Raw genomic sequence first — 23,084 nt, 5'->3', positions numbered from 1 at the left:
ATGAGGTATTTATAACTTTACTTCATTTTGCTTACCTACTTAAATTTGCATTTTATAAATAATTTATCCCTTGTTATTTGTCCTGTGAAACAGAGATATTATCTGCCTCACAGTCCCTTAGTACTGAGTATACCTTGGGAAGTTGGTATATTCAATCCCCTAAAATATGCTTCTTGAAGGGGATGGCTCCCCTGGACTGACTGGCAGCGTCCGTGACTTCTGGGAGCCTGTTAGAAATAAAATTTCTTGAGGCACATGCTGGTTTTACAGAATCAAAAACCCTGGGATGGTGCCCAGTGATCTGCCTTAGGGCTTGGAGCCATATGGGGTAATCAGGGTCAGAAGGTCAGGCGTCTAAAGACTTTTTCAGAAAAGTCACTCTCTTCTCAGTGGCTGAGAATCCTCGGGTAGAAATTTCCTTCTGGCAAATTTTAAGTACATGTTTCCCTTATTTTAAGCAAAGGTAACCCTAAGAAGGGAAAATCGCTGAGGGACAGAATAAACAAGGGAGGTTATTTTCTGCATAAAGAAAACCACAAATGTCACCTTGCAAGATGCTCCCATCAGTGTCCCCCACACTCTGTGTCCACAGTTACGATACCCGGATAAATTGTACCGTCTACAGGTCTGCCGGTCTGCAAGCGTCATCACAGCGGGCAACCTGTCAGTTCTCCACTGTTTTCTTTGGACTCAGCCAATGCAGGACACACACAGAATCTCTGTAAGCATCTGTAGTCTGAAAACCTATTTCCCTCGAATCACTTCTCAAGGCCAGAACTCTGATGTCTAGAATTCTCCATGTCTGATGCCTCCAATGCTACTGCGCTGGGCATTTTGGTAGGTTCTCAATTAACACGTACGAATGAACACATGTTAAATTATGATGTACTTAGTTAAATTCCATTTTTTAAAAAGATTTTATTTATTTATTTATTCATGAGAGACACAGAGAGAGAGGCAGAGATACAGACAGAGGGAGAAACATGCTCCCTCTGGGGAGCCTGACCTGGGACTCGATCCCAGGACCCCAGGATCAGGCCCTAGGCCAAAGGCAGATGCTCAACCGCTGAGCCACCCAGGCATCCCAATCAAATTCCATTTCTAATACTAACATGATCATAAAGTTTTGCTGGAAATAAGTCGACAATGAGTTGGTGCTAAAGGAATTTCTGTCGTACTATGATTTTGGCTGCAAAATATTTGACATTAGAACACTTAGATTATGCAGGCTACTTCTGTAGGGATGAAGAAAAGCCAGCTAGCAAAAAGATACAAAATTATTTCAGACTAACCTGAATTTTGGTTAGAATCTACTTTATTACATCTGAATCAAAACACACATTTTATAATAATGTCTGATCATATTAATTACTCACATTATAAAATATTAACTAATGCCGATAACTGCATGGTTTGAAGAGCTATATGGTGGTGATTTTAAAATAAAACTGTCACTACATGTTCGCCCTGTAGTTTTTTTTTCTAAGAATATTTCTCACGAACTAAGTGACATTTATGTCCAAGTTTTTATATTCATGGTTGATTTCATGAAAGGATTCCAGCCCCTGGTTTTCTCACTGGCTATACAGATAATCAAATTTATAATTTTGTTCCTTGTAATGGTTTTGGGAGATAGGGGGAAAGTGGGCTATAATAGAATAAGGAAGAAAAGAGTCTTAACCTCACAAAAATAAGCTTGTTTAAATTTGTTTAACCATTAACCAAAGTTAAACACCTTTCTTTATTGTCTTGAATATGCTGATAGGTACTGTGTGTGGCTTCCTGTGGGGTTGTAACTCAATCTTACTTATCTAAGAATCTTTGTTCTCTAAATTCAGATTAGATTCGTTTGTTTCTTGGGTGTTGAGTTTGATAAGTTCTTTATGGATCTTGGATACTAGCCCATTATCTGATAGTTGCAAATATCTTCTCCCATTCTGTAGGTTGTCTTTTAGTTTTGTTGACTGTTTTGCTGTGCAGAAGCTTTTTATCTTGCCTAAGTCCCAATAGTTCATTTTTGCTTTTGTTTCCCTTGCCTTCATGGATGAGATGAGTGGATAAAGAAGATGTGGTCTATATATACACTGGAATATTCCTCAGCCATTAGAAACGACAAATACCCATCATTTGCTTCGACCTGGAGGGTATTATCCTGAGTGAAGTAACTCAGTTGGAGAAGGACAAACTATACGATTTCACTCATACGGGGAAATATAAAAAATAGCGAAAGGGATTATAGGGGAAAGGAGGGGAACTGAGTGGGAAAAATTAGAAAGGGAGACAAACCTTGAGAGACTCCTAACTCTGGGAAATGAACAAGAGGTAGTGGAAGGGGAGGTGGGCGGGGGTTTGGGGTGACTGGGTGACAGGCACTGAGGGGGGCACTTGGCGGGATGAGAACTGGGTTTTATACTATATGTTGGCAAATTGAACTCCAGTAAAAAAATATACATATTAAATTTTAAAAATTCAGATTAGTGTCTCCCAAAAGAACACAGCTTGGGAAAAGACTCCTAAATTCCGAAAGCAAGTAATTAATTCATCATGAAATAATATTTAGAAAGAGAGGAACCAGAAAGGCCCACCAGACACTGCATCAGACTCTGTTTTTATTTCTTAGGCCACTCCCAGGTGGGTGAGAAGAGCATAGTTTCCACTAAGGCAAAATAGAAAGGTTAACATAATGGAAAATTTGAAGTTTAGTTTGAAAATTAAAAAAAAAAAAAAAAAAAAAGACGTAAATAGAGCACTACTTTATCAAAATCCAGAAACTTAGGAATTAGGTTGTATCTGTTCTCTTTAAGAAAAAGAAGTGTGTGTGTGTGTGTGTGTGTGTGTGTGTGTAGCAGAGTAAGTGGAGAGATTTCCCAGCAAAAGCATTAGATTCCCCTTCCCTCTGCCCAAATTGAACATATGTGCTAGGGCTTTGGACCCACTCAGACCTAGGTTCAAATCTAATTTTCTTTCTTTCTTCCTTTCTTCCTTCCTTTCTCTCTTTCTCTCTCTTTCTTTCTCTCTCTCTTTCTTTCTTTCTTTCTTTCTTTCTTTCTTTCTTTCTTTCTTTCTTTCTAGATCTTATTTATTTATTCATGAGACACAGAGAGAGAGAGAGAGGCAGAGACACAGGTAAAGGGAGAAGCAGGCTCCCTGCAGGGAGCCCGACCTGGGACTCGATTCCAGGACCCCGGGATCACCGGAGCCAAAGGCAGATGCTCAACTGTTGTGTGTTCTTCTTACTGTCTCAATACTATTTTTAACTCCCAGGTTTGTTACAATGAAGTGTGATCACAAACACAAAGCCCCTCCATAGGGCCCAACAAATGTTACTTTCTGTTTCAGTTGACCCATCACATCTGTCCAGGGCTTTATTCATGGGCAGGCGCCTCCCTGGGCCTCGCATGGTTGGGCCTCGCGTGGTTTGATAACTGTAAGAGTTTGTCTCAAGCCTCCTGGGTCCCCTGCGGGCCCCGCAGCAAGTTGTCCTCCTCCATCTCCACGAGGTAACCAAGCGTTGGTGCTCTGTTGGCTCTTCTGTGACAGGGTTAGACCTAAGTTAACAGATCCTCAGAAGACATTTCAACTTGTGCTGCCTCTGACTTCTAGAGACTGACAAGAGGGTGAAGTCCAACCTTGTCTTTTTGTTCTAGTAGGGTTAACGGGGGTCGGGGAGGCAGGCTGTTTGAGAAAGGGGAAAGGGGCCTACCAGACGTTGGAGAGATTGCTCAAGACTGGCTAGTGAGAAAGGCAGCTGCAGGTGCCCAGGGTGTTATTACAAGAGAGCCACTCGAGGTGATGGGGCCTGTGACAGGGTGACTCAGGGACTCTTCAAACAGCATCTTGCCAAGTCCTTCATCTGGATTTCAACGGGGCCTGGGGTGGGGTGGGGGGGGGCGTGAAATAAACACCATGCGAGAGGGAAGCACAGGTGAAAGGCTTATTAAGCATGTTAGTAAAATGTAAGCTCCAGGAAAGCAAAAAAATAGTTTCCCCACTGGCAAACTCCTCCTAGGCCCTAGCACTGTGCCTGGCATGGAGCAGGCAAGCGAGTGTTTACTGACCGAATGCGGAGTGTGTGGGTGACAGGGACACAAGGTCCTTGTGACCAAGGACAGAAGCTCAGGGAAGATGGAGGAAAAGAAGGAGATCAAGGATAAGACTAGGGTTGGGATGCCTGGGTGGCTCAGGGGTTGAGTGTCTGCCTTCGGCCCAGGGCATGACCCTGAGGTCAAGGGATCGAGCCCCACGTCAGGCTCCCTGCACGGAGCCTGCTTTTCCCTCTCCCTGTGTCTCTGCCTCTCTCTCTCTCTCTGTCTCTCATGAATAAATAAATAAATAAACCTTAAAAAAAGAAAAAGGATAAGTCTAGGGTTTGAAAAGTGGAAGGTGGGGAGAAGAACATGATCAGTAATAAAAATGAGTAAAGTGAAAAGAAAAAGCTGCTCAGGGCAGAAGACTGACAACGTGGCTTTGGGTTTGCTGACCCTGCGTTTTGTGAAATACTTGGCCCGTGGCGGGTGCTGAGACATGGGTGTTGGACTGAGTGCTCAGTTGCACCTTGGAGGCTCGAGGCTGAGAGGGAAGAAAGTCGGGGGGCTCGCGATGGAGGGAGGACTCCGCGTTCCCCGGTGGAGATGGGCAGCGGGTCCCTGCGAGAGCTCTGGTTTAGACTAGCCGCGCTCCCCTGGACAGCAAGGGATGCACACATTTTCTGAAGTCACGTACAAGTGAATTCATGAGTCCCCCCAGCTACATAAAATTTAGGGACGACTTCCCAAGTATTTAGTATCGGACTTTGTTTGCCAGCCTGTGGATTAACACTCTGAGGACTCTTAACTCTAAAGGGCCTCAGAAGATTCGATGGTTCTCTGCCTTTTAATCTACAGCCAGTAAAACTTGGATCAATTATTTAAAAATCTGGTGGGTCCAAAGTCTAGGATCTGGTTGATGGGGCTAAAATGCATTTACCTATTGCACGATAAACCCACAGACATACAGTTAATTTCTGCCTACTTTCGACTCCCTCTCTAAGCAAAACCAAAATTATGCGCTTCTCCAAAGTCCCTAGACAGAGATGCAGAAACCCTTGATTTTATGCAATGATCCTAAATGATGATAAAGAGTAAAGTCATTTGTATTTACCATTTTGGAGGCACTGCAAGTAGCTGCTTGGATGGTCAGGATATGGCCCCGTGGCTAACATACTTGTAATAATTACCAGTCGTGTGTGGGATTTGGAGAAACTGCAGCCAATATGGCATGTGCGTGCAAAAGAAATGAACCTGGGGGCTTAACCAGAAGATACAGTAAAAACAAAAATTGTAAAAACTTTAAAACAGAAGTTGAGGGATCCCTGGGTGGCGCAGCGGTTTAGCGCCTGCTTTTGGCCCAGGGCGCGATCCTGGAGACCCGGGATCGAGTCCCATGTCGGGCTCCCGGTGCATGGAGCCTGCTTCTCCCTCTGTCTGTGTCTCTGCCTCTCTCTCTGTGTGACTATCATAAATAAATTAAAAAAAAAAAAAAGAGTTTAAAACAGAAGTTGATTACTAGCTGAAACTCCTAGGAAACAACGGTCAGTTTTTAAGCCTTCATTTCACTTCTACTCGGGATGTTGGTGGTGGTCCCTATATCTATCGCACTTTATTACTGATACCGAGTGTCTTGTATTCCTAGCGTCCTATGGGGGAACACACTGGTCGTGGCGTAGAACAGAAAGGAAGAATGGAGGTACTGGATTGGCACGCTCCTGGGAAGCCGCTGGACATGCTTCCCTCGTGATAACCCTGATGTCACTACAGTTACGGCCTCTGCTACTACAATTACCTTAAACAGGAGACCTACCCCCCTAAAGTGAGTTCAAGCATGAAAGAGAGCAGACCCAGTCAGGAGGAATGCTGACCAGGGTCTTGAAGAAAGGGTCTCAGTCATCTATAGTCCATGTGTCCTTGGAGAAGGCATTCTGGTTTTGGGGGGCAACTGGAACTGGCCACCATACATGTCAGCTGCCATCTTGATACCCACACATGAGGTGCTCATGGAAGCTTCCCAGGATTCCCATTCAATTAACCGTGGCTGTAAGTGTTTTCCTGAAATGTCATCTTCCAGCATCATGGTCACTCATCTTCTCACACCCTTCATGTCTTGAATAGGAAGGTACACGTCATGGGTGTGAAAAGAGACGCCTGGAGTTCAACCTGGTTCCAAATTCTAGGTTTGATGTATCCAAGGTCTGGCCCTGGGCCAAATGAGGTACTTTTGCTGAGTCTTCAAGTCATCATCTGGAAAACGGAGACAATGATAGTGAGCTCACAGGGTTGCTGTGTTCATAATAAGCAATATGATTTATAAAATCACCTAGCATCTGGCAGGAGTATAATACATACGAGCTCACACTTGAGCGTATCTAGTGGCTTCCACCTTGCCTTCTTTCTCCCCCTTTGCACTGAGGGCCTCTCACTCTATCTTTGGAAATAATGGCAGACAGGTTCCCAGGTGTGCACAGGCAGTGGTTCTTAGAGGACGCTCCACCTGACAAGTCACTCTCTTATAATATCCTTTGGGGATGTGACAATCCCCTGCAAGTTTTGAAGTAGACAAGATCTTTTAATTCCGAGGCTGAGATCCTCAGAAACCCCAAATGCTGTCACTATCAAGGTTATGATGAAAAACGGCACAAAGTCACACCTTTAGAGCGAAGCTTTTGTCATTACTTCTCAGAAAAACCACTGATCAGTCTCCCGATCACACTCCCCAGGAAGTAAAGCCAGTTTGATATGTGTTTCTAAGCAACTGCATGTAAAAATCCCTAAAATGTAACATGTCTTGAAAAATCTCCCTTTTTGCAGTTAAAAATAAATTATGAAGATCAAACCTTCAGAATTGTATGATTTAGGACAAGCCCTCCGTGCCCAGTCCTCCAGAGATAACGAGGGTTCACAGCTGATGCGTCTTCCTTCAGATACTCTGTGCGCTGACATCAGCTGTGCTATAAATACCATTATTTCTATTTTTGAAAAACATTGACCAACATCAGAAGCCTACGAGGCAACGTGTTTTGCAATGTGATACTTAGATTTACTGGTATCTTGGACATCATTCCAAGTCATGAGATAGAGACTCATGGCTTTAGTGACTGCACAGAACTCTCTAGTTTATGTGTACCATGTAATCCCTATCCCTAAAAGGCTACTTGAGTCATTCTAGGGTCTCCATTATAAGCAATGTTTAAAAGATAATTTTTATATACAACTTCATATAACTTGTGCGAGGGTACCTGTAACGGAAGTTTCTATTGCTGGGATTTCTATATTAGCATATATGACTTCAATCAATGAAGTCAAGGCTCCTCAAATTTTCTAGAATGTAAGATGCATGGAAGCAGGAATTATTATGTTTCCTTTCCTGCTGTATACCTGCTTAGATTAGTACCTGGCACACAGGAGACATATATATTTGCTTAATTAAGTAATGTGTGTTTTATTTTTCCCTTCCGAGCTGCTTGTCCAAGTAGTTTGTCTATTTTTCTACTAAATTCATTTTTTTCCCCTAAGAGTTCTTGGTAAAATAAGAAAATTAACATTTATCATGTGCTGCAGATGCTTCTTACCCAGTTTGTCTTTGTATTTCTGTGTAGTGTCCTATTTAGAAAATCTACATTCTCATGAAACCAAATGTATTAACCTTTTTCTTTTTCTTTTCCTTTTTAAAGGATTTTATTTGTTTATTCATGAGAGATGCAGAGAAAGAGACAGAGACACAGGCGGAGGGAGAAGCAGGCTCCAAGCAGGGAGCCCGATGTGGGACTCAATCCCAGGACCCTGGGGTCACGACCTGAGCCGAAGGCAGACACTCAACCGCCGAGCCACCCAGGTGCTCCCTTACTTTTTTCTTCATGCTTCTTTTACATCTAATTTTTTCCCAGCAAAACAAAAACAAGATTCACATAGGTTCTCTTCCTGTTCTTTCAATGTGGCCTTAGGGGTTTGGTTTTGTTCTCGTCTGATATTTCTATTTTGGTCTCTATAGATTGGGGGGGAAATGCATTGTATAGAACGAAGAATACCCAGGTAGGGAATCACCGAGGTAGAGGTCAGACTTGTGCCTAAGTACTGACACATTCTCATTACACATTGACATGTGTCTCTCATGACACATTCTCATTAAAAATCTCAAGGATTTTTAATCTCTTTCTCCAAAACACATAAAAGTAGCTTTGTTAGCATCTTTGTTTAATTACAGAAGTTATTCATATACGTTGTAAAAAAGTTCAAGTTATCAGAAATATGTAGACTAAAAAAAGCAAAAATCTTCCTTCACTTTATCTCTGCCTCTGTAATTCCACACTCTCTAGAAGAAATCGCTGTCAACACTCCCTATGGATTCACAAATATATGCACACACATTACTGCTCCTTTATCTTTTCTGCCTGATATTAATGAATCATAGTATCTGTGATACACTCTTTGAACATTCAGTGTACATTTTCTGAGTAGAACTTCTAAAGCCAATGTATTATAGCCGTTATCACATTAGTGAATTGAACACATACACACATTTATGATAGCTTTAGCGACGGCCGCATTCATTATTAGGATATACCACAATCTAATTAGTCACTATTCCTGGGCATTATTTTCCTGTTTTTAAATATTATAAGCAATGCTGCTGTGCCCACCCCTATTCATATTTTTGTCTTTATATGTGATTATTTCTACAGATGAAGTCCTTAAAAAATGGAATTGCTGGTTTGCAGGTGACTTGCATTCATAGCAGAGTGGAGTTTGGGAAACGCAGAGAAGCTTCTAGACCATTCACTGCTCACTTTAATGACTCCATCTTGCACTTGGCTTTGGGAATGCTATCGAAAATTGTTTTTTTGTTGTTGTTGTTGTTGTTGTTCGTTTGTTTAGAGTGTGAATTTCTGAAACAGAAAGTAAAACGTAGAAAATTATTTGAGGGTGGGTTCATGTACACTTTGTCCAACAATCCCACCTTCCTGGATCCATCCTATCAACACAATCTCATGAAGTAAAATACTGTAAATTCAGCTCTGTACCTCAGTTAAGATGAGAGACAAAGGGGTTCGCTAGGTAGTTTAATTCATGGGCTGAGTGGCCCAAGGAAAGGTCCCTGTAATACATACTTTGATAGAATTATCGGTCATGGGCCTGGAGTAGAAGCGAGGAGAGCATCTCCACAGACAGATGGGGTGACATCTCCCCACTCTGGGGAGCGCAGCCCATCAGCCAGGACAGTGGGCCAGGCTCCTAACACTCGTCAGAACTGAGTTAAGTTCTCTGAGCAAGTGGCTCCAAGAGGCAGCAGTTTTGCAGCCTGTCCCCATCCAACCGTAGGAGGAGCCCGACCATCCAGGGGGTGGGGGGTGGGGGGTTCGTTCAGGGAGCTGCTGGGCCACCAGAAGGGCTGCCCTCTTGTGGACCAGGGATTCCAGGAGGCAGCTCACAGATCCTCTGTCATTTCCCATCCGTCCCTCTTGCCCACTCCCCTCTTTCCTATTTTGCTTGGCTTGAGGCCAAACTGTCTTCTGAAGGGGGAAAGTTAAGGAACCTCAATTAGAGTTTTGAAATTCAAACTTACAGCAACCTTGTAAATTTGATAGCAACCACCAAACTGCCCTGAACTTCAAGGAAGTTCTTCATACTCCCTTGAGTGGGCTCCCCCACGCCTTGAGGAAACCCATTAAGCTCATTACCCTTAGTTTTTGCCAATCTGATGTCTCATTATTGTTTCCATTTTCTTAAACAGTGTTAGCATAAAAAGACACAAGTGTCTCTGCACCTGTTTGTGGGCTATTTGTGTTTCTTCTATAAATTGCTTATGACCCACGTCCTGTTTTTTAATGGGTTGTCTTTTTGCCGCAGAGCCACAGGAATTTTTGACGTAGTCTGAATATTAACCCTTTTCATGACACACTGAAGTTGTTTTCTGTCACTTGTCTTACAGCTTCTACCATACAGGTATTTTATAGGTTCGGGTGCTTAGAACACGCTGAACCCCAAGGCCACCCTCCCACTTCCCCTCATCCTCCAGCTTGTGAAGGGGAGAGCAAGTGCAGTTCTGGAGACTGGGCTACCAAGAACCCTGAAACCTAGAAGGGAAGTTGCAAGTAAGCTTTCTGATGGTCTCAAATTCCTTTTTCGAGCCCTGACCTTACCAAGGAAATGGGCTCATTGGTTATTTCCATATGCAAACGCGGGGCTGAGGCCCCACAATTGGAGATGCTAGAGAAGCTGGGGTGTTGCTTAACAGAACTAAGCTGCCTTTTGCGAAAGAAACAGTTTCTTACACCGTAGGCAGAGGCAGAGCTCGAGCTGGGAGAGAGACTGCCTCCTCCCCGTGGCTTATTTTTTTTTGAGATGCGCATGTTCTTTAAATAGTTGCTTGCAGTAGAGAAAACCCCAAGACAGCCAGAAGACCAGGCTGGCAGGATCTTCCCCTAGAGTTGGAGGAACAATTGCATGTAAAAAAAGATGAGCTTGGCCAAATTCAGTCTTGAGCCAGAGGCTGTTTTAAAACTGGACAACTCAAGCCTTGAAAAATGTTAGAAAAATGAGAACTTGTTTTTATTATTCACTTACCAGGGGGAAATTGTGAGAAAGTGGTCTCTTGTCATTTAAGGGGGTATCTCGCAGGTCCTTGGGTCACCTGGGAGGACTGTCCTGCTGAGACCATACCACTGAGTAGGTCTCTACATGAACTAGACGGTCCTACATCAGTCGTGCAGGAAAAAAGTCTCTTCTTGGGACAGGACACGTCACCTCTAAAAGTGATATAATGCAGCTTATCTTCCGGGGTTGGGTCTTTTGGCAGGACCTACACTGGGATTGAGAAAGAAGTACTATTTTCTTTAACCTTATTCTCTATACTGTGCTGAATGGCAACCCAGGGTGGTGTGGAGAACCTTTTACTTGTCCCTAGGGAGGCCATATCCTGTGAAACAATGTGATTTTACCAAAAAGCTTGCATCATCCATGAGCACATAAGAAACTTAGGAAACGGCTGGCCTTATATGTACACTGCTAAAGATTATGATTTTGGAGACCATTAAAAGAACCTGCATCTTCGGGATCCCTGGGTGGCGCAGCGGTTTGGCGCCTGCCTTTGGCCCAGGGCGCGATCCTGGAGACCCGGGATCGAATCCCATGTCGGGCTCCCGGTGCATGGAGCCTGCTTCTCCCTCTGCCTGTGTCTCTGCCTCTCTCTCTCTCTCTCTGTGACTATCATAAATAAATAAAATAAAATAAAAAAAAAGAAAAAAAAAGAACCTGCATCTTCTAAGAGTCCTCTCCTACCTGCTGGTCCTTCCCCTTCTACCTCATTAGAAGAAACCTTTTGGGGCACCTGGGTGACTCAGTGGTTGAGTGTCTGCCTTTGGCTCGGGTCATGCTCCTGGGGTCCTGGGATCCAGTCCCCATCAGGCTCCCAGAGGGGAGCCTGTTTCTCCCTCTGCCTATGTCTCTGCCTCTCCCTGTGTCTCTCATGAGTAAATAACATCTTTGAATAAAAGAAAAAAAAATAAACCACTTAGTCAAAGGCTAAATCATATATATTTACATAGTGGAAACATTTTCCCAAAACAATTACCAAAAACATTATTCCAGAAAGCTAAAGTCCTATAATCCCATCACCCTGCTTAATTCTTTATCACCTTCCACAGGAATTCAAAATTTCTGCACAGATGCAATCATGTGCCAATACAGTAATGCATCCTGCCTTTGAAAAAAAATTAATGTCACGCAGCTCAAAAGTCCCTGCTGTACATAACTACATAGTCATGAGCTGTTCTGGAAAAAAACAAAACAAAACAAAACAAAAAAACTGATTTTGGTCTCAGGTACTTTCATTTGAATCACAACTCAGTGTAGGCAGTGTGACCTTGGACATATTTCTTAACCTTCCAACTCTATTTCTTCATTTCTAGGAGGAGATTATTCTGGCTTGCAGGATGGATGGGAGGAACAGATATGATGCAAAGGCGGCAACTGACTCATAGTGGGCAGGGACTGGTAAGTTAGTATTCTTATTTCCTGACCTGGTGGATTTTGTGCAAAGCACTGCGCCAAGAATTCTTTAGATCATCGCCTATTTTAATCCTAACAAGCCCTGAAGATAGGATGTATTACATCCCTTTTACAGGTGACACGAAGCAAGTACCCTGAGGTTAAGGCACTTGCTCAAGGTCATGAGGCATGCCAGCGGAGGAGGTGAGGGGGAACGGTGCCTTCCTGGCCACTCCTGTAAAGAAGCACCAATGCCACCTAAACACAGCACATGACCTCTCCCTCCCCTTAGCACATGACTTTGCAGATCCGAAAATCCTAAAAAAGGACAGAGCGGCTGAGGTATAATACTGGTTTAATTCTGAAGATCATGAACAAGAGAAGGGTAAGAAGGAACCCAGGAGGAACTAAAAGGAAAAAAACTAAAAGGGAAACCCGGATGGGCAAATTCCCTAAACATCGCTCACCACTCTGAGGTCTCAGGAGCCACCTTTTAAAATTTCAGAACGTGGTGCCTTCCTTCAGAGGCGATTGGCAGACAGGGGCAGGAGATGGGCATTTTCTGAACACTCTCTGGGTTGTGTTTTTTTTTTTTTTTGCACAGGGAGAGTGGGGAAAGGACATGTGCCGTCTCCAAGGCTGTTGTTAAAATTAACACAAACCCCCCGAGGCCCGTCGTCACAGGTGGAGGCTCCGTCGCGGGGAGGGGCCGCCGCCCTGACTCGCCCCGCGCCCGGGGCTGCCCTCACCGGGGTCCCGGGATGGGAGCGAGGTCGGGCTCGGCGTCCGCGGGCTGCGGCTCCGGGGAGCGTCGCCAGACCGCGGAGGACCCCACGAGCCCTGCAACCCGAAAGGCGCTCGGAGCCTCCCAAGGAGGGGCACTGCTCACCGCGCCCTCCCCAGGGAGCGCCGCAAGGAGCAAGCGCACGTGCGCCCGGCCCGGCCCGGCCCCGCCGCGAGCCCCCCGCCCCCGCCCCCGCCCCGGCCCCGGCCCCGGCGCCCCCCGCAGCCGCGGGATGGGAGTGTCCGCTCGGCGGGGACGCCGGCCCGCCCACCGCGCCTGCAGCCGCCTCCCTCCGTCCTGACTCTCCGCCCGGCCGCCCCGCCAGGGGCGCGCGGCCGCCGTCCGCCCGCCTGCAAGGTAGGGGCCCCCTGCCCCCTGCCCCCCTGCCCCCCTGCCCCCTGCCCCCCTGCCCCCCGCGCGCGCCCCCCGCCTGCGCCCCCCGCGCCTCCTCCGTGCGCCCGGCGCCCGCAGCCCAGCGGGAGGAGCCTCCCCGCCGCCCCGGGACCGGCCCCGACCCCCACCCGGGTCCGCGAGCAGAGCCGTGCCCCCCCCCCCCCGCCCGGCCACGTCCCCCGCTGCGGGCTCGGGCCTCCGCGGTCTGGGCGCCTGGGCCGCGGCACCTCCTCCGCCCGCTGCCCGGGGGGGTCCGTGCACCCGGGGCCAGCGCGGGGGCGGGGGGGGGGCGCTCCCTCCGGGCGGGCCGGGGCCTGGGCAGGGGCCGCGAGGGGGCGGGGCGGGCGCGCGAGTCCCGGGGACCCGCTTGGGGACCCTCCCGGCTCCGAGCTCCGCGGCGCGGGGCTCCCACGTGCGGGGGGCGGGGGCTCGAGGTCTGGACGATTCCCAGTTTTTTTCTTGGAAAAATGTCCAGGCAGCCCCCCTTCCGCCCAGAACGGGACCTAACGCCGCAAGCACCGAGGCGGGGGGGGGGGCCCCGCGGGGCGCCCCGAGGCCCTTGCTCCCGCGCCTCCCGGGCCGCCGCCGCCCTGGCCCCGCTGGGCTTCTGGCCCAAAGGAAGCTCCGGGGACGGTTTCTGGAAACTCCAAACAGCCCTGGAGCCTCGTTAGGGGACCTCAGGTGGGGCGCGGGGGCGGGGCGGGGCTGCGCGCAGGGGGCGCGGGGGGCACTGAAAGGCTGCGCGGGAGCGGGGGGAGCGGGGGGAGCGGGGGGAGCGGGGATGCGGGGATGCGGAGTCCGCACAGCCACAGGCCCGGGGCCAGGATGGGGGGCAGGATGGGGGGCCCCAGGGTCCAGGTACACCCGCAGGCTCGGGGCCAGGATGGGGCGGGGTGGAGGGCAGGGTCCAGGTACACCCGCAGGCTCCGGGCAGGATGGGGGGCAGGACGGGGCGGGGGGTGGGCAGGGTCCAGGTACACCTGCAGGCCCGGGGCCAGGATGGGGGGGCAGGATGGAGGGCCCCAATGTCCAGGTACACCCGCAGGCTGGGGGCCAGGATGGGGCGGGGGGGAGGGGGTCAGGGTCCAGGTACACCCGCAGGCTCGGGGCCAGGATGGGGGGCAGGATGGGGCGGGGGGTGGGCAGGGTCCAGGTACACCCGCAGGCTCGGGGCCAGGATGGGGGGCAGGATGGGGCGGGGGGTGGGCAGGGTCCAGGTACACCCGCAGGCTCGGGGCCAGGATGGGGGGGCAGGATGGGGGGTCCCAGGGTCCAGGTACACCCGCAGGCCCGGGCCAGGATTGGGGGGCCGGATGGCGGGTCCCAGGGTCCAGGTACACCCGCAGGCTCGGGGCCAGGATGGGGGGCAGGACGGGGCGGGGGGTGGGCAGGGTCCAGGTACACCCGCAGGCTCGGGGCCAGGATGGGGGGGCAGGATGGGGGGTCCCAGTGTCCAGGTACACCCGCAGGCTGGGGGCCAGGATGGGGTGGGGGGGAGGGGGTCAGGGTCCAGGTACACCCACAGGCTCGGGGCCAGGATGGGGGGGCAGGATGGGGGGTCCCAGGGTCCAGGTACACCCGCAGGCCCGGGCCAGGATGGGGGGGCCGGATGGCGGGTCCCAGGGTCCAGGTACACCCGCAGGCTCGGGGCCAGGATGGGGGGGTCAGGGTCCAGGCACACCCGCAGGATCCGGGCAGGATGGGGGGCAGGACGGGCGGGGGGTGGGCAGGGTCCAGGTCCCGCACTGACGGCCTCCGGATGGTCCACTTTCTGGCCCTTAAGCTTCCCCGGGCTGTGCGGGGCGGCGGGTGCCGTCCTCTTCCTCTGTGGGGGCTGCCAAGGGTTCGGGAAGGTCAGGGCCGCGGGTACCCCCGGGGAGCAAGCGGCCGGCACCCCGGAGATGGGCCCCTGGAAGAGCCTCCTTTTCTGCCCGGGACTGCCCCTGGCACCCAGACCTGCCCAGGAGAGCTTCCATTGCTTCCTAGCCTCTTGTCCCCGAATGAGGCCCGTTGCCCCAGAGACACTTTATTATTATTTTTTAAGGATTTATTTGTTTTAGAAACAGGGGAGGTGGGACAGGCAAAGGGGGAGAACCTTCCAGCAGGCTTCCTGCTGAGCACAGCTCCAGGCTCCAGATTTGATCTCTGGCCCCCGAGATAATGGCCACTTTGGTTTATAAGAAGAGAACTTTTTCAGAAACCGACTGTATTTCCCCCAACCTGGCTTCCCGAGCCTTCTTATTGGTTCACGGAGAGGAGGAGATTTTCATTACTTGCTCAGTGGGGCCTCTTCCCTGGAGCCCTGTTTTTACCCCAGGCCCCAAATATCACAAGCCTGGGGGAGGGGGTCTCCTTATAAAGATGCAATTAAATGAGACCACGTTTCAGCACATTTGCTGGAAATACTCAGTTTGTTCTCATGCCCCAAATCCATAAAAATCCTTGAAGCTCCCAGAGGAATAGACCGTATTGGCAGAAGAATATCAGTAAAAGTCATACTGTTAAAAAAAATAATAATAATTAAAACACCGGAACATTAGCCTGTCTTTTGTGAAAATTGTAATTCTCAAGTTACCTCATTCTAGAGTGTAGTCTAGGCTGCCTTTTTTTTTTCTGTGGGAAGTATTTCTGTGTTCCACAGGGCATGGAATATTCGAGGAGGGGGTGAGGCGGGCCACCTTTCCCATATTTCTCCTCCGGCCGGGTCGATTGCCCCTTGGCTGCTGTGGAGGCTGTGATGACCTCCAGGGCCGCGGCCCTCCGGGCGATGCTTCTCCAGGGGCTGAGGCCAACGCAGAACTCCCGTGGCACCCACTCGGACTCGCGGCGTGTTCACATGTGGGGTTTTATTAAATCCTCCCACCAACCGTGTGAGACAGGAACAGTTAGCCCCGGTGTGTCCGCCAAGATTGCCCCGCACAAGTGGCTCCAGATGGATCACGCGAAGGTCTGTCTCCCTCTGCCTTACACCACCCCAGGAAACCTCCAGAACGTCCATTCCTCCCAAATTCTTCCATTCTGTGTGCATATCGTTCACCTTTGCCTTGCACACACTCGAGCTGTACATCCTCTGGTCTGAATACACTTTCTCAATTAACCCCTCCATCGAGGCTTCTCGAATAGGGCGGCCTGCATACTTTGCCTTTCCTTCGGACAGCTTCAGGCTTCCGTCAGTTAGGCATCTCGTATCTTCTCTGGGTCTCTGACGTACCACTTCGGTGTGCTGTGTCTGGCCAAATTCGGGAGCATGTGTTATCTCCAGGGGGTTGTGTCCCCAAAATTCTTTTCGTTCTGCGTATATTTCCGCGGAAGTTCCTACTCACCCTCCTTGCCCGGGGAAGTCTCCCCAGGGCTGCAGCCCTGCTCTCACGGTTTAACCTCTCCTGTGCATTCTACCTAGAGTGGATGACAGCACACATCAGAATTTCCAGGCGAACCCTTTCTGGGATAAAAACAAAAATGTGCTTGTTATCACGCTGTACGTGAATTATGCTCCGATAAAAACGTATTCGATTTGGAGCCAGCTCGATGCATGGCGTTCGGTGGGTGCCTTGGGCGTTAGAGCGTGTCGGTAGGAAACTGGTGCTGGGTCTGTATCGGGATGGGAGAGGCGCTGCTCCTCCCCGGGGTGAGGTAGCAGGGGCTCTTTCCCTGCGGGCGACTCCCAGCACCAGGTAAGCAGCAGGGTCCTAGACTTGATCAGGACCTCGGCCGCCCTGTAGTCACATTAAGAAGGGGCGAGGTTCTGGGGATGACTTTGAGGGTAAAAGAAAGTAGGGAGTATCAGGACCTGAGTCTCTTCCCCATGTCTGTATTTCCTCCTCTTAGAGGCTTTTTGCCAACCGAGGGGGGAATAGCCAGCTTACCATTTACTGTTAGCCTTCTGCAGCAACCGGGAGGGGCTTTCCTCTTTTTGGACCATTGGGAAAAAGAGGAAGGAAAGTACCCAAACCTTGGAGAAAAAAATTTTTTTTATCACAAAAAAGCTGAAAAAGCTGAGTGAAAAGATGCTGAAAAGCTGAGTGAAAAGATGCTCTCCTTCCACATTCTCTTTGCCCTTATGCGTAAGACCCAGTGTGCTTAGTAGCGTGCAAGGCTGGTCTTTGAAGGACTTTTTAAACCTCTCCCTACTTCTGTCTGGTTGGGAATGGAAACATCTGTAGGAGATGAGGGGAATGAAGCCTCCAGATAAAGACGCGGCAAGGAAGCTGGAGCTTGTTGCAAGGGAAGCAGCCTTCCCCAGGTTCTGGAAGCAGGCCGGAGTTGGTATGGTTGTGGGTTGTAGTCTCTGTGGGGCGACAAGGGAGCAGAGGGTGGTTTTGCAGTAGATCCTGGGTGACTGTGCATAGGCATCAGCAGGTGGGACTTGGGTTTCAACTAGTCTTTACTAGTTTCAACTAGTCTCCACTACCTCCACAGGGGGTGGTGCAGGTGCTGGAAGGAGGGGTGAGAGCATGCAGTGTTGCACAGGATAGAGCCCCTGCTCTTGTAGACCTTCTGTTGTCATGGGAAATAGGGTGAATGAATAAGGTTCAAGGCGTAAGCCCTGCGGAATCCTAGAGGGAGCTTCTTTAGGGAAGCAACCAGAGAACTCTGAGGAAGCACTGTTGGATGATGAGAACAGCAGCCAAGAGCAGAAGGAAAGGCTTCCTGCTGAGGCCTCGAGGGCTGAGTGATTCTGGGGTGTTTGGAGAACTGGAGAGGAGCGCGAAAGGGGAGTTTGGAGGAGATGCAGTCAGTGAGGGAGGTGGGAGACAGTTTGAAGCCTTCACGTCTTGGAAAGGCGCTTGGATCGTGTGTTCATTAGAACGGGATGCCAGCAGGGATTTTTTAATTGGAGGTTAAGCCAGTCTTCACCCAATGGACACGAGCTTTCGTGTTTGTGACCCTCACTTCTCCCTGTCTCCCCCTTCCGCCCTCTCTCCCTCTCTCCGTCTCTCCCACACGCACACCTTCACCCTCCTTCAGCTTTACTCCTCTCCCTTAATTGGCCACCACTGAATTCTCCTTCCTTGCCCCAGGCCAGGGCACAGGCATCCTGCAGGCAGGCAGGGCTCAAGGGACTCCAGCCCATGGGCCTCTTATGCTCAGAAACAAATCCATGTGCCCCTTTCCTCTTCATCCCTAAGACTGTGCACCCCTAGCTCTGATTTCTCGATCTCTCTCCATACTGAACCTTGAGTCATCTCTAAAAAGCCTCTGGGTTGGCTGGGGCTATCTGAAACTAGATACTAAAAATTAAGTTAATTAGGCAAGTCAATCACAATTGATATCTTTTGTAAGACGAGGATCCTCACGAGAGGTGAACATTTAAGTAAGCCAGAGGCCTCCCCTTTTCCTGAACACCTACCTGCCCCTTCTCTCCCAGGCTCCTGTCTATGCAGTCTGTTGGGGAGGCTTGTGTTCTTCATAGGGTCCTGTTTCCGTGGAAATGTGTGAGATTCTTGTCATATTTGTCATGGGAATACCGTATGCCTGAGAAATTTCGTTTCATGGGTCTTAGAGTAGTGTTTAAATCGTGAAGGTTTATGTCCGAGCTGCTATCCCCTATAGCGCTAGTTCATCAGAAATGAACAGGAGGCCCCAGCATGGTAGCCCTTATCCTTTGCCGCTGGGATAGCTCCTCATCACCGGCAGGCGTATTCCCTCCAGGGAAGCTTGGTACACTCCTTGGAAAATTGATATTTGAGATACTTTAACCAGATGCCTTGTTTATTTATTAACTTACATACTTAATGTCACTAATAGACATAACCCGAGCAACTCACTTTCAGCTTTCTTTGTTGTTGTTTTCCTTTCTGGTGGATGCCATAAAATCTGGAATACCTTTCTATTTGAGAGGGCAATGATTACATCTCCTCTGGTTCACCCAGGCGTCCTCTGTACCTGGTGCAGTGTCCAGAATGTTACAGAGAGAACAAACATTTGCCAAGTGACTCAATCAGTGTCCAGGGATTAACTCAAATGTTAATATATTAGCTCAGTTGTAACATCTTTATAACTATTATGGTTCCTTTCTACAACTATCATCGACTTATCTCAAAAAACTTTTCCCATTGGAGAAAGCAGGCAAAAGATGAATTCATCCCTGTGGATTTGTATATATTCATTAAAACTCTTTTGGTTTTGGATAGATTTTTTTTTCTTTTTGAAAGTATTATAGGGTATTTGTGTTGACGAGGAAGAGACCAGTCTGTAAATGTCATCAGATGGCTAGTCCCAAATTTGTTTCCATATACAGTAAATGTTCTTTTTTTTCCTTTTTTCTCTCTTTTTCTTTCTTTCTTTCTCTCTCTTTTTCTTTCTTTCTTTCTTTCTTTCTTTCTTTCTTTCTTTCTTTCTTCTTTTCTTTTCTTTTCTTTCTTTCTTCTTTATTTCTCTTCTTTTCTTTTCTTTCTCTTTTCTTTCTCTTTTCTTTTCTTTTCTTTTCTTTTCTTTCTTTCTTCTTTATTTCTCTTCTTTTCTTTTCTTTCTCTTTTCTTTCTCTTTTCTTTTCTTTTCTTTTCTTTTCTTTTCTTTTCTTTTCTTTTCTTTTCTTTTCTTTCTTTTCATTTCTTTTCTTTTTGTAAAGTAAGCTCTTAGCCAAGCATGGGCTTGGATTCACGACCCCAAGAGCAAGAGTTGCGTGTTCAACCAACTGAGCCAGCCAGGCGCCCCAGTAAATTTACAGTACAGTTTCATAATTGGCAATTTGCGATGATTTGAGTTGGGTTAGTTTTGTGGTCAGATTACTGAGGAAATAAATGTGTGTGCCAAAGATGAGAATAACAAAGTCCTTCCCCTCTGTAACAGTACATCTTTACGTCCGCATTTCAGGCAGAGACATGCATTGCTCGAGTGCCAGCACTTATGATGGACTGTCTTAAATTCCTGTTAGGTGTCCTGTAACCTGCTATGAGATTCGCCCTGGGGGACCAGAAGTTCTCCCCATCAAGATCGCCAGAGCTGGGAAGAATGGGAAGAGCCTGGGTGGCAAGAACTGGGAGGCTGTGGTGCCACAGAGGGGCCAGCTGGGGGCTCTTGTGGAGACTCATAGTGACAAAGTTTCTCACAGAGCTCCATGTCTTTGGGAGCACCCTTTTGGTTAATAGAGATATTCTATATCCATACTTTTAAAATTCTAAATATTTAGAGGTTTTGCCTTTTAGGTTTTCTGCCCCACAAACACGTAATGCGATATAAACACAGCCTTCTTGTTTTCCGTGTCTAGCATGGAGGCAAAGAATAAAAAGGCAGAGATTAAAAAAAAAAAAATTCCCAGGACACCTGGGTGGCTCAGGGATTGAGCGTCTGCCTTCAGCTCAGGGCGTGATCCCGGTCCTGGGATCGAGTCCCACATTGGGTGCTCCCCACAAGGAGCCTGCTTCTGCCTCTGCCTGTGTCTCTGCCTCTCTGTGTGGTTCTCTCATGAATAAATAAATAAAAATTTAAAAGTTCCCTGACTTTTTCATGGATAATTGATAGGCGTATTTACAAGTTGAAAATGGGGTATCCAGTTGCACTTAGACAAAAGCAATGAGATAATAACCCAGGCCTTCAACTAGGGTCTGAGAGGAGATTCGGTTGCTTTTCAGCAACGGCAATTAAATTGATTTATCGTTTTATTTAATTGATAGACTCTGAAAGTTAAAAGAACTTTCTGTTGTAGGTGATGTGTGTGAGATAAAGGATGCTTCTTTCAAATTACTTTTGATATTTGGAGCCAGTATTTTAGGTAAATGTCAAAGTAGTTTAGTTAATGACTCTTGTTTGACTCCCACTCGGCTACAAATAAATTGGAAATAATTGGATATTTTGAGAAGCAGGATATTAAGAGAGAGGTGTACTTTCTGACCATGAAGTACCTAAATATGTTTTCCAGGCACTGAATTGTTTGGAGGACACATCTGGTCCACCTACTGCAAAAAAATAAATAAATAAATAAAAGAGAGAGATTTTACAAATTTGGTGGGTAGTAGTCAGTCTTCTGCTTTACCCATAAAAGGAAATAATCATATTCTTATGCAAAATCTTCTACCGAAACTGCCTACCTGTGACCACCAGTATTCCTGTCTATGTACCTCTTGTAATAACTTTCTCTAAGCATGGTTTTCATTACGGAAATTTTTTTCTGCTCAGAAATCCAGAGAATTTCTCCAACTGACTTTTGAAGTTTTGTTCTCTCACGTTGCTACCTTTCATTGTAGCAGGTTGCTACCTTTCATTTCATTGTACTCTCCCATTTGAACCCATGGTCACTGCAGGCCTTCCAGTCCTTTAGCTTGAAGTGTTCCGGTGATCCTTCCCACCTTTCCCCTTTCACTCTCCAGCTCCCCACCCAAGCCAGATGATCATAACCTGCATTCGTTTTCTGGCTTCATGGCTTATAATGGTGTGACTCTGCCTAAGTCGCCTAACTCTGAGCATCATGTTCCTTATATCTATAAACTCGACATAATGCCACATCGCATTATTGCAATTAAAGAAACCATTTGAATAGGTCACCATCTATTACTTGCGGTTATTATTGTTATAACTCTCGAATGATAGCTGTTACTATAAGTGTTCTTCCTCAAATTATTGAAAATTAACTTTCTCCAGAAAAGCTTCCTGGTTGACCTCACTGAGCTCTCATTTTCCCTTAAGTCTGTTTCATCTTGGCGCCTGGCTTCACTTGGAACTTTATTGTTCATGTTGTTGTATTTATTCTTTAGCGAATGGGAACCAATCTTTGGGCACCTGTGATGTGCCGGGTGCTGTGCTGGTTATTATGTAGGGATCCAAGGGCGCATGGGAGAATGGAGTGTGTGTGTGCATGTGCACGCACGTGCGGGCATATGGGCTTTGGGTGGAATTGGGGATGAAAATCTGTTGGTCAAATAGCACTAGGAGTTTTTCATGATCAACTAGGGTTAAGAAGTAAAAACGTTTCTATTCAGATGCCCTTTAAAAATCTTAACATCTTTTAGCCTGAGGTTTTTTGTTTGTTTGTTTGTTTTGTGGTTTAAAAAGTATGTTATCCTTATTCTTGGAACACTTTACACACGTTTTCTTCCTTAGACTCTCCTCGATCCTCTTCCAAATGCAGTGTGAAGGTAGAAAGTGAAGTCCTCCTTGAGCAGAATGCCAAAAGGTGAATCTGAGCTATGACGGGGAGGGGAAGGTTGGGAAGGTGAGGAGAACATTCCAGAAAGTGCAAACAGCATGGTCAGAGGTGCTGAAGCATGAAACCGTGTCGAGAATGACTAAGAATTGTGCAAAGGCTGGTGCTTTTAGGCCATGGTGTTCAAAGTCCAGCATTTTAGGAGCTGCCACGGGAGAGAACGTAGGCGTCAGCTCAGTCTGACTCAGAGACCTCCTGCCAATGGTGTTTATAGCTCCCTAAGAGGTTATGAACGTGGGAATGTAGGTGTATATGGACAATTTATAATAGGCAGATTCTTCACGTTGCCTCTGACGTTGGGCTTGGGATTTTACATATGGCGTGGATCACTTCTCTTCCATTTGCTGCTTTCATGAGAAAATGATGAAAACATTAGTGATGGTGATGTATAATTGATATTAGAGCTCTCATTTTTTTTTAAAGATTGTACTTATTTATTCATGAGAGAGAGAGAGAGAGAGAGAGAGAGGCAGAGACACAGGCAGAGGGAGAAGCAGGTTCCATGCGGGGAGCCCGACTCTATCCCGGATCCCGAGGTCATGCCCTGAGCTGAAGGCAGATGCTCCACCACTGAGCCATCCAGGTGCCCCAGAGCTCTCATTTTTAATAGCCCAGGTATTTAAAACGTAGAAATATTAAACGTCTGAAGCATGGGATTCTGTTAGCGATGGGAGAGTAGGGACAGTCTTCGATGGGACTGAGACGTCTGGGGAGACAGTCAGGAGGATGGCCACAAATTCACAGCCTT

General features: G+C 47.8%; 1 protein-coding gene across 16 annotated transcripts in view; it reads left to right on the top strand.

The window, feature by feature from the left end:
- The first annotated feature begins 12,293 nt into the window (after nucleotides 1-12,293).
- Nucleotides 12,294-23,084, top strand: part of ST3GAL6 (ST3 beta-galactoside alpha-2,3-sialyltransferase 6) — a 78,210-nt gene continuing 67,419 nt past the window's right edge. For 10 of the 16 annotated variants that reach the window (XR_013372522.1, XR_013372521.1, XR_013372520.1 and 7 more), the window contains exon 1: nucleotides 13,012-13,158. The gene's annotated coding sequence lies outside the window, so the exon portion shown is untranslated. Of the gene's footprint in view, nucleotides 12,403-13,011; nucleotides 13,159-13,853; nucleotides 13,876-15,864; nucleotides 16,142-23,084 lie in introns of those variants that run through there. The other 6 variants (XM_077884406.1, XM_077884405.1, XM_077884404.1 and 3 more) reach the window with 5 other exon arrangements.

This window comes from Canis aureus, chromosome 35 (genome assembly GCF_053574225.1).
Source record: "Canis aureus isolate CA01 chromosome 35, VMU_Caureus_v.1.0, whole genome shotgun sequence".
NCBI classification, from domain to species: domain Eukaryota; kingdom Metazoa; phylum Chordata; class Mammalia; order Carnivora; family Canidae; genus Canis; species Canis aureus.
Note: the sequence above shows the minus strand (reverse complement) of the source record. Positions and strands in the feature narration are given on the sequence as shown.